Source organism: Arachis duranensis, chromosome 3 (assembly GCF_000817695.3).
Source record: "Arachis duranensis cultivar V14167 chromosome 3, aradu.V14167.gnm2.J7QH, whole genome shotgun sequence".
Classification (NCBI taxonomy): Eukaryota; Viridiplantae; Streptophyta; class Magnoliopsida; order Fabales; family Fabaceae; genus Arachis; species Arachis duranensis.
Window position 1 is genome coordinate 100,475,245 of NC_029774.3, and position 12,575 is coordinate 100,487,819.

Here is a 12,575-nt window from a genome sequence, read left to right on the forward strand (position 1 = left end):
ATTAGTTGGACCTCTCGCCTCAACAAAGAAGCATAGCCCGTGCATTTGCCCCTTAAAGAAAGGATTATTAACATGTCTTTTCAAAGCGAGAAAAAAAAATTAACCTTTTAAACCCCTTTTGTTTTTGGTCAAGTAGTAATAATGTTGAACTTGAAAGGTAACTGACTTTGCGAGTTAAAATTCACTAAGAAAAATCAAAATAAAGCGATGAGGTTAGCTACCTCAAAATGAAAAAGAATTTCATTTCCAAAAAACACTATCAACCCAATAATTTTAGTTTAGCAACCCAATAATATATTTTTAGTTTATATTTTTAAATATTATTGACTAAATATTGATAAAAAAAATATATTTTGCTAGTCTTTTAGTATTTTTTTTTCTTGGAACAACGACTACAACTTTTTTATAAGTGACGGGGCCAAGGCCCAAAGGAAAGGAAACCTACTGCACTACAATTCTGCTGAACTTCATCTTGCTTGCATCAGTAAGAAGATGATGGAACAAACATGAAGGTGGCTGTTCCCAAACTTTAATTCCCGATTCATGTTCTTGTCCGAGTTTAGCAAGAGCATCAGCACAGAAATTCGCCTATCTGTAGATGTGTCTAACTTCAACATTTTCCATCCTCACCAAAAGCTCCTTGATAGAATGAATGAGGGAGGAGTTACTATGGATCTCCGGTGACATCTTCTGAGTCAGTGTTATAGTGCACTTTGAGTCTGATTCCACCACCAGCTTCCTAATACCCAGCTCAGATGCTAGTTTAACCCCAACATACATGCCCCAAATCTTAGCCATGGTAATGGTACAAATTCCAATGTTCATCAAGAAGCCGGCAATAGTGCGACCTGTCCAATCCCTAATGAGTCCTCCACAAGCGCCTTTACTGTCAGGTTGGTTAACCGACCCATCCACATTAAGTTTGGTCCAATTTCAATTTGGCGCCTCCTAACCAATAAACTCCTCTCTGGTAAGGCTTAGCAAGCCATTGCTCTTTTTCATAATTTTCATTGTGCCATTGTAATTCTCTGCCAATTTTTTTATCATTTGGAAAGTTGATTGTTTGGCAGAGTCTCGTTTCTGAAGATGAGGTCATTCCTGCACTTCCAAGTTATGTTGCAAGCTGTAACAAAAGTTATAGGCCACGGGGTCCCATAGTGCTTTCGAGAGACTAAGGAAAGGTTAGTACTGAGCCAATCTTGAAAAGATTAAGAGAAAAAAATGTCTTATGTGTCTCTGTTTACTATGCTAATCCATGCCATACGGATGTAGGGGCAATCACGTAGGACATGGAGCAAAGTCTCCTCCTTTTCGTAGCATCTTGGACAGTCACCATCTTTCGTGAGGTTTCTGAGCTTTCTCTTATGGTTGGTTAACAGAGCTTCATGCGTGAGGAGCCAACTGAAGGTTTTTAAACGTTGAGGTAATTTGATTTTCTAAAGTAGTTTGTGTAAGCTGCTGTTATTTCTTTTTTTTTTGTGAAATATACTTCATAAGCTGATTTAATAGAAAAATTGCCATCTGCTGCTGGTAGCCTGATAAACCACTATTTTATGGTTTATCTTGTGCTAATTTGAGTGATTTTTATCAACACTTTACTCACTTATTCATATGATTTCCATGATTTTACAATTCCTTCCCAATTTTATTCTATGGTTGAAAACTTGCTTCCTAGACATCTAAATTATATATTTTTAATTCCCCTTATACCATTTGATGCCGTGATCTGTGGGTTAAGTGTTTTCAGGCTTTATAGGGCAGCAATGGCTTAGAGGGTGGAGAGAAAGCTTGCAAGAATGGAAGGAACACAAGAAACTAAGGAGCTGACCGGTTAGAAACGACGCGTGCACGTACCTGACGCGTGTGTGCGAAAAGCGAGTTTGCACAGCGACGCGTGCGCGTACCTGACGTGTACGCGTAACATGCGCGACCTGCAGAAATCACAGAAAACGCTGGGGGCGACTTTGGGCCGAGTTTGGACCCAGTTTTTGGCCCAGAAACACAGACTAGAGCCAGGGAACAGTAGAGACTCAACACACATTTTCATTACGCATAATTTTAGTTTTTTAAATCTTGGAGAGAATTCTACTACTTCCTCTAGGTTTTTTTTCATGTTCATAGTGTTTAGAGTTTTATTGCTTTTGCTTTGGATATTGAGAAGAGTTATTACCTCCGTTGAAGCTTCATTATTCTAGTTTGTTTTACTATTCCTTTACTCTTTTATTGCCCATTCACTCTCATTAATTTCCATTGCTTAAATTTACTATTATTTATTTTTCTGTTTCTCAAAATAAAAAATTTCTCGAAAAACTTCTGATTAATAAATAGCACTCTTTTGTCAACTCGTTGGGAGACGACCTGGGACTCATACTCCCAATATTTTTATTCTAAAATTGTGACAACCTTTTTTTAAATTGATAAACGGATTTTAGTCGGTTAAGAACTGTACTTGCAACGCGGTTTTCTCTATAAACTCTTAATTGGCCAATTTCTGCCACGTCAATTTTTGGCGCCGTTGCCGAGGAGTTGCAACAGTGTGCTAATTTATTGTTTGGAATTTATTTATTTGCATTTTATTTTATTTTATTTTATTCTATTACCATGAGCTGCATGTTTCTTTCATTGAATGACGCGTTCACTGCCTGATCCGAGCTTAGCCGCATTTGATCCTGAAATTGAAAGAACTCTTTCACGTATTAGGTGAGCTTGGCGTCGGTTAGCCTCTGAAGGTGGTGAAGTGGTCACTACCAATTCACCAATCCTATCTGAGGACGAATCTGAAGCGTCATTTAAGGAGGAAACAAGCTCCTCTTCTACTGACTCTGTTGATTTACGCGCAGATAACATGGCAGCACGCCGAAGGGTCACTCTCCAGGAAGCAGGAGCTCCTGACTTTACACTGCCACCTTTCCAAGCGTGTCATCCAAATCTGGGTGCAGATATTGAACTGAAGACTGCACTAATTAATCTACTCCCAAAGTTTCATGGCTTACCTGCTCAAGAGCCTCTCGAGCACCTCAGAAATTTTCAGACAGCCTGTTCTACTGTTAGGCATCAAGGTGAAAACGAGACTTCTATTCTGCTACTCGCCTTCCCATTTTCTCTTGAGGAAAAAGCGAGGGAGTGGTACCACACTCAACCCGAAGCATTTATTACTAACTAGGATACGCTCAGGAGAGAATTCTTAGAAAAATACTTTCCAGCTGAAGTGACTAATAGATTGAGGAAAGAAATCTCCTGCATTATTCAAGGCGACAATGAGACTCTGTACGAGTATTAGGAATGCTTCAAGAACCTCCTAGACACTTGTCCCCACCACATGATTGACAAGTTAGTGTTGATCAGCTACTTCACACAGGGCATGAAGTCTCAAGACAAGACTACATTAGATGGTGCGAGTAATGGTTCTCTGAAACAGTACAAGACCACAGATGAAGCATGGCAATTGATCGCCGACCTGGTTTAATCCTCTCAGAACGCTAGGCACAGGAACAACCACCCCAAAGCTATTTGATGAGCGGATAATTTATACGCTTTTTGGCATTGTTTTTACATAATTTTTAATATGTTTTAGTTATTTTTTAGTATATTTTTATTAGTTTTTATGAAAAAATCACATTTTTGGACTTTACTATGAGTTTGTGTGTTTTTCTGTGATTTCAGGTATTTTCTAGCTGAAATTGAGGGACCTGAGCAAAAATCTGATTCAGAGGCTGAGAAAGGACTGAAGATGCTGTTGGATTCTGACCTTTTTGCACTCGAAGTGAATTTTCTCGAGCTATAGAAACCCAATTAACGCTCTCTCAATTGCATGGGAAAGTAGACACCATGGGCTTTCCAGAAATGTATAATAGTCCATACTTTGCTCAAGATTTGATGGCCCAAACTGGCGTCCAAACACCCACCAGAGACCCTTTTCTGGCGTAAAATGCCAGAATTGGCACCAAAGCTGGAGTTAAACACCCAAACTGGCATCAAAACTGGCGTTTAAACTCCAAGAAGAGCCTATGCACGTGAAAGTTTCAATGCTCAGCCCAAACATACACCAAGTGGGCCCCAGAAGTGAATTTCTGTACTATCTACACTTAGTTACTCATTTTTTGTAAACTTAATTTACTAGTTTAGTATAAATAGCGCTTTTTACTATTGTATTCATATCTTTAGATCATTTTTGAGACTATCTTTGGATCACTTTTGATCTCTTGATCACGTTTTGGGGACTGGCCATTCGGCCATGCCTGGACCTTCATCACTTATGTATTTTCAACGGTGGAGTTTTTACACCTCATAGATTAAGGTGTGGAGCTTTGCTGTTCCTCATGAATTAATGCAAAGTACTATTATTTTTCTATTCAATTCACGCTTATTCTTGTTCTAAGATATTCACTCGTACTTCAAACTGATGGATGTGATGATCCGTGACACTCATCATCATCCTCCCTTATGAACACGTGCCTGACAACCACCTCCGTTCTATCTGCAAAAGCTTGAGTGTGTATCTCTTGGCCTCCTAATTCACGACGCATGGTTGCCTCTCCTGACAACAGAGCCTTCCATTTCGTGAGATCATAGTCTTCGTGGTAGAAGCTAGAATCAATTGGCAGCATTCTTGAGATCTAGAAAGTCTAAACCTTGTATGTGGTATTTCGAGTATGATCTGGGATGGGATGACTGTGACGAGCTTCAAACTTGTGATTGTTAGGCGCAGTGACAGTGTGCAAAAGGATCAATGGATCTTATTCCGACACGATCAAGAACCGACAGCTGATTAGCCATGCGAGAAACCGTAGCGGATATGTTTTCACTGAGAGGACGGATGGTAGCCATTGACAACGGTGATCCACCAACATACAGCTTGCCATAGAAGGGAGTACGCATGATTGGATGAGGACAATAGGAAAGTAGAGGCTCAGAGGGAACAAAGCATCTCCATACGCTTATATGAAATTCCCACCAATGAATTGCATAAGTATCTCTATCCTATTTTATGTTTTATTTCTTTTTTAATCATCAAAGCCTTATAACCATTTGAATCCACCTAATTGAGATTTACAAGATGACCATAGCTTGCTTCAAGCTGACAATCTCTGTGGGATCAACCTTTACTCACGTAAGGTATTACTTGGACGACCTAGTGCACTTGCTAGTCAGCTGTGCGGAGTTGTGAGAAAAGTGTGAACTCACGATTTTGTGTACCACTGTTGCAGAGGTTTCCTCTAGCAGTGAGAATACTGCTCTTACACAATCACTATGTGAGATGACCAACTTACTGAAGCAGATACATCTGAGCCAGCAACAGTCTCAACCCCCCCTCACCACAACATAGTCAACAACTGGTTCCTCAGAGAGTATGTAGAATATGTGCTGATTATAGTCATTACACTGATGAGTATCTACAACTCCAACATGAGGATAGCTACTCACAATTTCTATAACTGCCCGAATCAAGGATACTATCAATAAGGCGGCAACTATAACCAAAATGGGAAATTTAACCAAGGTTGGCAAGACAACTCAAACCAGGGGTGGAGAGATAATTCCAACCAAGGCTGGAGGGACAACCATAACAGAGGAGGCAGAGATAACCATGAAAATCAGAGGTGGAATAATAATAGCAACAAGCAAAACCGGTATCAGTAGAATCCTCCATATCAATAGTAAAACCAGAACCAGCCTTATAGAGCACCTCACCTAAGGCAGTCCCAAGCATCTCAGCAGACCCCTCAGATTACTTACCCCTCTTCCTCTTCTAATGACGAGTTGCTATACTCTATTGATCAAAGACAGAAGACCATGGAGAACACACTTACTTCTACCTTAAATGGTCTGAACTCTACTTTACGAGCTCTCATCTCACAGATTGGATAAATGAATACCTCAAACAATCAGCCAGTCAGCTCAAATACACTTCCTTCTCAACCTTTACCCAACCCCAAAGGAGGAATCAATGCCATTACTTTGAGGTCCGTGACTACACTGCAGAGAGGAATCGGGAGGAGCCAAGTCCACAAGAACACGCCCCAGTTGAGGACATGGTTGAAGTGGAGGATGTTGAAGAGGAAGATGAAGTACGAGACATGGTTGAAGACGAAGCAACTCAACCAGAGAATGGCGCACCAAAAGAAGCTAAAGCTACCAGAGACGCCATTCCTCTCCCATTTCCCCACCTGGCAAGGAAGCCCAGAAAGCAGATGGAACTCGATCCCAAAATGGTAGAAATCTTCAAAAAGGTTGAGGTAACTGTTCCCCTTTTTGATGCTATTCAGCAACTACCTAAATATACAAAGTTTCTAAATGATTTGTGCATGCATAAGGATAAGATCAATGAATTAGAAACTATTCCATTAGGTAGTTCCATGCTGCACGAAATTGTGATCTCAATGGCGCCAACAACTTGGTACGCACAATTGTAATCTCAACTCTTTTTCACAACTTCGCACAACTAACCAGCAAGTGCACTAGGTCGTCCAAGTAATAAACCTTACGTGAGTAAGGGTCGATCCCACGGAGATTGTCGGCTTGAAGCAAGCTATGGTCATCTTGTAAATCTCAGTCAGGCGGATTCAAATGGTTATGGAGTTTTGATAATTAAAAGATAAATAAACAGAAAATAAAGATAGAGATGCTTATGTAATTCATTGGTGGGAATTTCAGATAAGCGTATGGAGATGCGTTGTTCCTTCTGAATCTCTGCTTTCCTACTGCCTTCATCCAATTCTTCATACTCCTTTTCATGGAAAGCTGTATGTTGGGGATCACCGTTGTCAATGGCTACCTCTCATCCTCTCAGTGAAAATGGTCCTCTACGATTTTTGTACGACTAATCAACTGTCGGATTTCTTGTCTCGGATAAAAAATACCAGGCATAGCTACCGCATGGCTAATCAGCTGTTGGTTCTCGATCGTGTTAGAACAAGATCCAATGATCCTTTTGCGTTTGTGACTATGCCCCACAGTCATGAGTTTGAAAGTCGTCACAGTTATCCCTTCCCAGATCCTACTCGGAATACCACAGACAAGGTTTAGACTTTCCGGATCTCAGGAATGGTGTCAATTGATTCTAGCCTATACCACGAAGGTTCTAATCTCAGATACAGATGCCCCATTGTCAGAGGGGAGTCGATGTGAATCGTTGATTAGAAACCCAAGAGATACATACTCTAGCTTTTGCAAGTAGAACGGAAGTGGTTGTCAGGCACGCGTTCATAAATTGAGAATGGTGATTAGTGTCACGGATCATCACATTCATCATGTTGAAGTGCGAGTGAACATCTTAGAATAAGAATAAGCTTGAATTGATTAGAAGAACAATAGTACTTTGCATTAATACTCGAGGAACAGCAGAGCACCACACCTTAATCTATGGTGTGTAGAAGCTCCACCGTTGAAAATACATAAGTGATGAAGGTCCAGGCATGGCCGAATGGCCAGCCCCCAATGTCTAAGGACTAAAAATGATCCCAAAAATATTCCAAAAGATCGTCCAAAGATCTGAGTACAATAGTAAAAAGTTCTATTTATACTAAACTAGTTACTAGGGTTACAGAAATAAGTAAATGATGCAGAAATCTACTTCTGGGCCCACTTGGTGTGTGCATGGGCTGAGCATTGAAGCTTTCATGTGCAGAGACTTCTCTTGGAGTTAAACGCCAGTTTGTAGCCTGTTTTGGACGTTTAACTCTAGCTTGTAACTTGTTTCTGGCTTTTAACACTAGAATAGGGCAGGGAATTGGCGTTTGGACGCCAATTTGCATCATCAAAACTCGAGCAAAGTATGGACTATTATATATTGCTGGAAAGCCCTGGATGTCTACTTTCTAACACAATTGAGAACGCGTCATTTGGGTTGCTGTATCTCTAAAAATTCCATTTCGAGTGCAAGAAGGTCAGAATCCAACAACATCAGCAGTCCTTCTTCAGCATCTGAATCAGATTTTTGCTCAGGTCCCTCAATTTCAGCCAGAAAACACCTAAAATCACAGAAAAATACACAAACTCATAGTAAAGTCCAGAAATGTGAATTTTTCTTAAAAACTAATAAAAATATACTAAAAACTAACTAAATCAAACTAAAAACTATCTAAAAATAATGCCAAAAAGCGTATAAATTATCCGCTCATCATTCCATATCTGCTTTGATGGGGGATATACCTGAAAATGTAGTGACCCAAGTCCATGCATGGTTAATTGTACTATTGGGGGTGTAATATTTTCTGACTGCATGTGTAATTTAGGAGCGTGCGTGAGTATTATGCCTTTGTCTATATATAATGCTTTGAGGCTCCCTCCCTTAAAAAGGTCGGCAGCTTGTTTTGTGTTAGCAGATAAAAGCATTATTATAGTGGTTGGAGTTGCTGAGGACGTGCTGGTGAGCATTAAGGAGCTCACATTTCCCATTGACTTCTACATCTTGGAGATGCCCCAAAATGACACAGGATGACCGTCATTGATGAGCGGATAATTTATACGCTTTTTGGTATTGTTTTTAGGTAGTTTTTAGTAGGATCTAGCTACTTTTATGGATGTTTTTATAAGTTTTTATGCAAAATTCATATTTCTGAACTTTACTATGAGTTTGTGTGTTTTTCTGTGATTTTAGGTATTTTCTGACTGAAATTGAGGGACCTGAGCAAAAAATCTGATAGGAGGCTGACAAAGGACTGCTGATGCTGTAGGATTCTGACCTCCCTACACTAGAAATTGATTTTCTAGAGCTATAGAACTCCAAATGGCGCACTCTCAACTGCGTTAGAAAGTAAACATCTAGGGCTTTCCAGCAATATATAATAATCCATACTTTATTCAAGTTTAGATGACGTAAACTGGCGTTCAACGCCAGTTCCATGCTGCATTCTAGAGTAAAACGCCAGAAACACGTCACAAACTAGAGTTAAACGCCAAACAGACGTTACAACTTGGCGTTTAACCCCAAGAGAAGCCTCTGCACATGTAAAGCTCAAGCTCAGCCCAAGCACACACCAAAATGGGCCCCAGAAGTGGATTTCTGCACTAAGACTTATTTCTGTAAACCCTAGTAACTAACTAGTTTAGTATAAATAGAACTTTTTACTATTGTATTGAGTGTCTTTTGACAGCGTCTTATCTTTGGTCTCAGTTTTAATCTATTGTTCATCTTAGGAGACTATTGATCACGTTTTGGGGGCTGGCCTCTTGGCCATGCCTGGACCTTTATCACTTATGTATTTTCAACGGTGGAGTTTCTATACACCATAGATTAAGGTGTGAAGCTCTGCTGTACCTCGAGAATTAATGCAATTACTACTATTTTCTATTCAATTTAGCTTATTCTTGTTCTAAGATATTCGTTGCACTTCAACATGATGAATGTGATGATCCGTGACACTCATCATCATTCTCACCTATGAATGCGTGACTGACAACCACTTCCGTTCTACCTTAGATCGAGCGTGTATCTCTTGGATTTCTTAATCAAAATCTTCGTGGTATAAGCTAGAATTATTGGCGGCCATTCTTGAGAATCCAGAAAGTCTAAACCTTATCTGTGGTATTCCGAGTAGGATTCAGAGATCGAATGACTGTGATGAGCTTCAAACTCGCGAGTGTTGGGCGTAGTGACAGACGCAAAAGAATCAATGGATTCTATTCCGACATGATCGAGAACCGACAGATGATAAGCCGTGCTGTGACAGAGCATTTCGACCATTTTCACTGAGAGGATGGGAAGTAGCCATTGACAACGGTGATGACCTACATACAGCTTGCCATGAAAAGGAGTATGAAGGATTGGATGAAGGCAGTAGGAAAGCAGAGATTCAACAGGAACACATCATCTCTATGCACTTATCTGAAATTCCCACCAATGAATTACATAAGTATCTCTATCTCTATTTTATGCTTTGTTTATTCTTATTTTCGAAAACCATTATAACCATTTGAATCTTCCTGACTGAGATTTTTAAGATGACCATAGCTTGCTTCATACCAACAATCTCCGTGGGATCGACCCTTACTCACGTAAGGTATTACTTGGACGACCCAGTGCACTTGCTGGTTAGTTGTGCAAAGTTGTGACAAAGTGTGATTCACGTTTGAGAGCTCCAAGTCTATTGGCGCCATTGTTGATGATCACAATTTACGCGGACCAAGTTTTTGGCTCTGTTGCCGGGAATTGTTCGAGTTTGGACAACTGACAGTTCATCTTGTTGCTCAGATTAGGTAATTTTGTTTTCAAAAAGTTTTCAAAAATCTTTCAAAATTTTTTTCTCTTTTTCATTTTTTTTCAAAATAATTTTTGAAAAAAAAATCCAAAATAATTAATGAAATCATAAAAACCAAAAATATTTTGTGTTTCTTGTTTGAGTCTAGTGTCAATTTTTAAGTTTGGTGTCAATTGCATATTTTTATTTTTCTAAAAATTTTCAAAAAAAATTCATGCATGTGTTCTTCATGATCTTCAAGTTGTTCTTGATAAGTCTTCTTGTTTGATCTTCATATTTTCTTGTTCTGTGTTTTTTGTTATTTTTCATATGCATTTTTGCATTCATAGTGTCTAAGCATGAAAAATTTTTAAGTTTGGTGTCTTGCATGTTTTCCTCTCTTAAAAATTTTTCAAAAATAAGTCTTGATGTTCATCTTGATCTTCAAAGTGTTCTTGGTGTTCATCTTGACATTCATAGTGTTCTTGCATGCATCATTGGTTTTGATCCAAAATTTTCATGTTTTGGGTCATATTTGTGTTTTTCTCTCTCATCATTAAAAATTCAAAAAAAATAAAAAATATCTTTTCCTTATTTCTCTCATAAAATTCAAAATCTTTGGGTTGACTTAGTCAAATTTTTTTTAAAATAAGTTGTTTCTTGTTAGTCAAGTCAAGATTTCAATTTTAAAATTCCTATCTTTTCAAAATCTTTTTCAAAAATCAAATCTTTTTCATTTTTCTTCTTATTTTTCGAAAATTTTAAAATTTATTTTCAAAATCTTTTTCTTATCTTTATTTCAAAATTTCAAAAACTTTACTAACAATTAATGTGACTAATTCAAGAATTTGAAGTTTGTTACTTTCTTGTTAAGAAAGGTTCAATCTTTAAATTCTAGAGTCATATCTTTTAGTTTCTTGTTAGTCAAGTAATAAATTTTAATTTTAAAAATCAAATCTTTTTTTTAAATATCTTTTTCAATCATATCTTTTTCAAAATCAATTTCAAAAATCTTTTCTAACTTCTTATCTTTTCAAAATTGATTTTCAAATCTTTTTCAACTAACTAATTGACTTTTTGTTTGTTTCTTATCTTTTTCAAAACCACCTAACTACTTTCCTCTTTCTAATTTTTGAAAATTACCTCTCTCTTTTTTAAAAACTCTTTTTAATTAACTAATTGTTTCAAATTTTTAATTTTAATTTTATTTCTTCTCTTAATTTTCGAAAATCACTAACCATTTTTCAAAAACAATTTTCAAAATTCTCTCCCTCTCATCTTCTTCTATTTATTTATTCATTTACTAACACTTCTCTTCATCTCAAAAATTCGAACCCTCTCCTCTCTTCTGTGTTCGAATTTTTTCTTCTCTTTCCTCTATTCTCCTCTTTTTCTACTCACATAAAGGAATCTTTATACAGTGACATAGAGGATTCCTCTTCTTTCTTTGTTTTCTTCTCTTTCATATGAGCAGGAACAAAGAAAAAGGCATTCTTGTTGAAGCTGACCTTGAACCTAAAAGGACCTTGAAGTGGAAGCTAAGAGCAGCTAAAGCACAGTACTCTGAAGAGGACCCAACTGAAATTTTTGAACAAGAAAAGGAGATGGCAGCCGAAAATAATAACAACAATAATGCAAGGAAGATGCTTGGTGACTTTACTGCACCAAATTCCAAATTACATGGAAGAAGCATCTCAATCCCTGCCATTGGAGCAAACAATTTTAAGCTGAAGCCTCAATTAGTTTCTCTAATGCAACAGAATTGCAAGTTTCATGGACATCCATCAGAAGATCCTTTTCGGTTCTTAACTGAATTCTTGTAGGTTTGTGATACTATTAAGACCAATGGGGTTGATCCCGAAGTCTACAGACTTATGCTTTTCCCTTTTGCTGTAAGAGACAGAGCTAGAGTATGGTTGGACTCTCAACCTAAAGATAGCCTGAACTCTTGGGATAAGCTGGTCACGGCCTTCTTGGCCAAGTTCTTTCCTACTCAAAAGCTGAGTAAGATTAGAGTGGATGTTCAAACCTTTAAGCAAAAAGATGGTGAATCCCTCTATGAAGCTTGGGAAAGATACAAGCAGTTGACCAAAAAGTGTCCTTCTGACATGCTTTCAGAATGGACCATCCTGAATATATTCTATGATGGTCTGTCTGAATTGTCTAAGATGTCATTGGACCATTCTGCGGGTGGATCTATTCACCTGAAGAAAATGCCTGCAGAAGCTCAGGAACTCATTGACATGGTTGCTAATAACCAATTCATGTACACCTCTGAGAGGAATCCTATGAGTAATGGGACGCCTCAGAAGAGGAGAGTTCTTGAAATTGATACTCTAAATGCCATATTGGCTCAGAACAAAATGTTGACTCAGCAAGTCAACATGATTTCTCAGA

General features: G+C 38.3%; 1 non-coding gene across 1 annotated transcript; it reads right to left on the minus strand.

The window, feature by feature from the left end:
• Nucleotides 1-12,184: 12,184 nt before the first annotated feature.
• Nucleotides 12,185-12,291, minus strand: LOC127746140 (small nucleolar RNA R71). The gene has a single exon (XR_008007759.1). It is a non-coding gene; the product is annotated as a small nucleolar RNA R71 (small nucleolar RNA).
• Nucleotides 12,292-12,575: the final 284 nt, after the last annotated feature.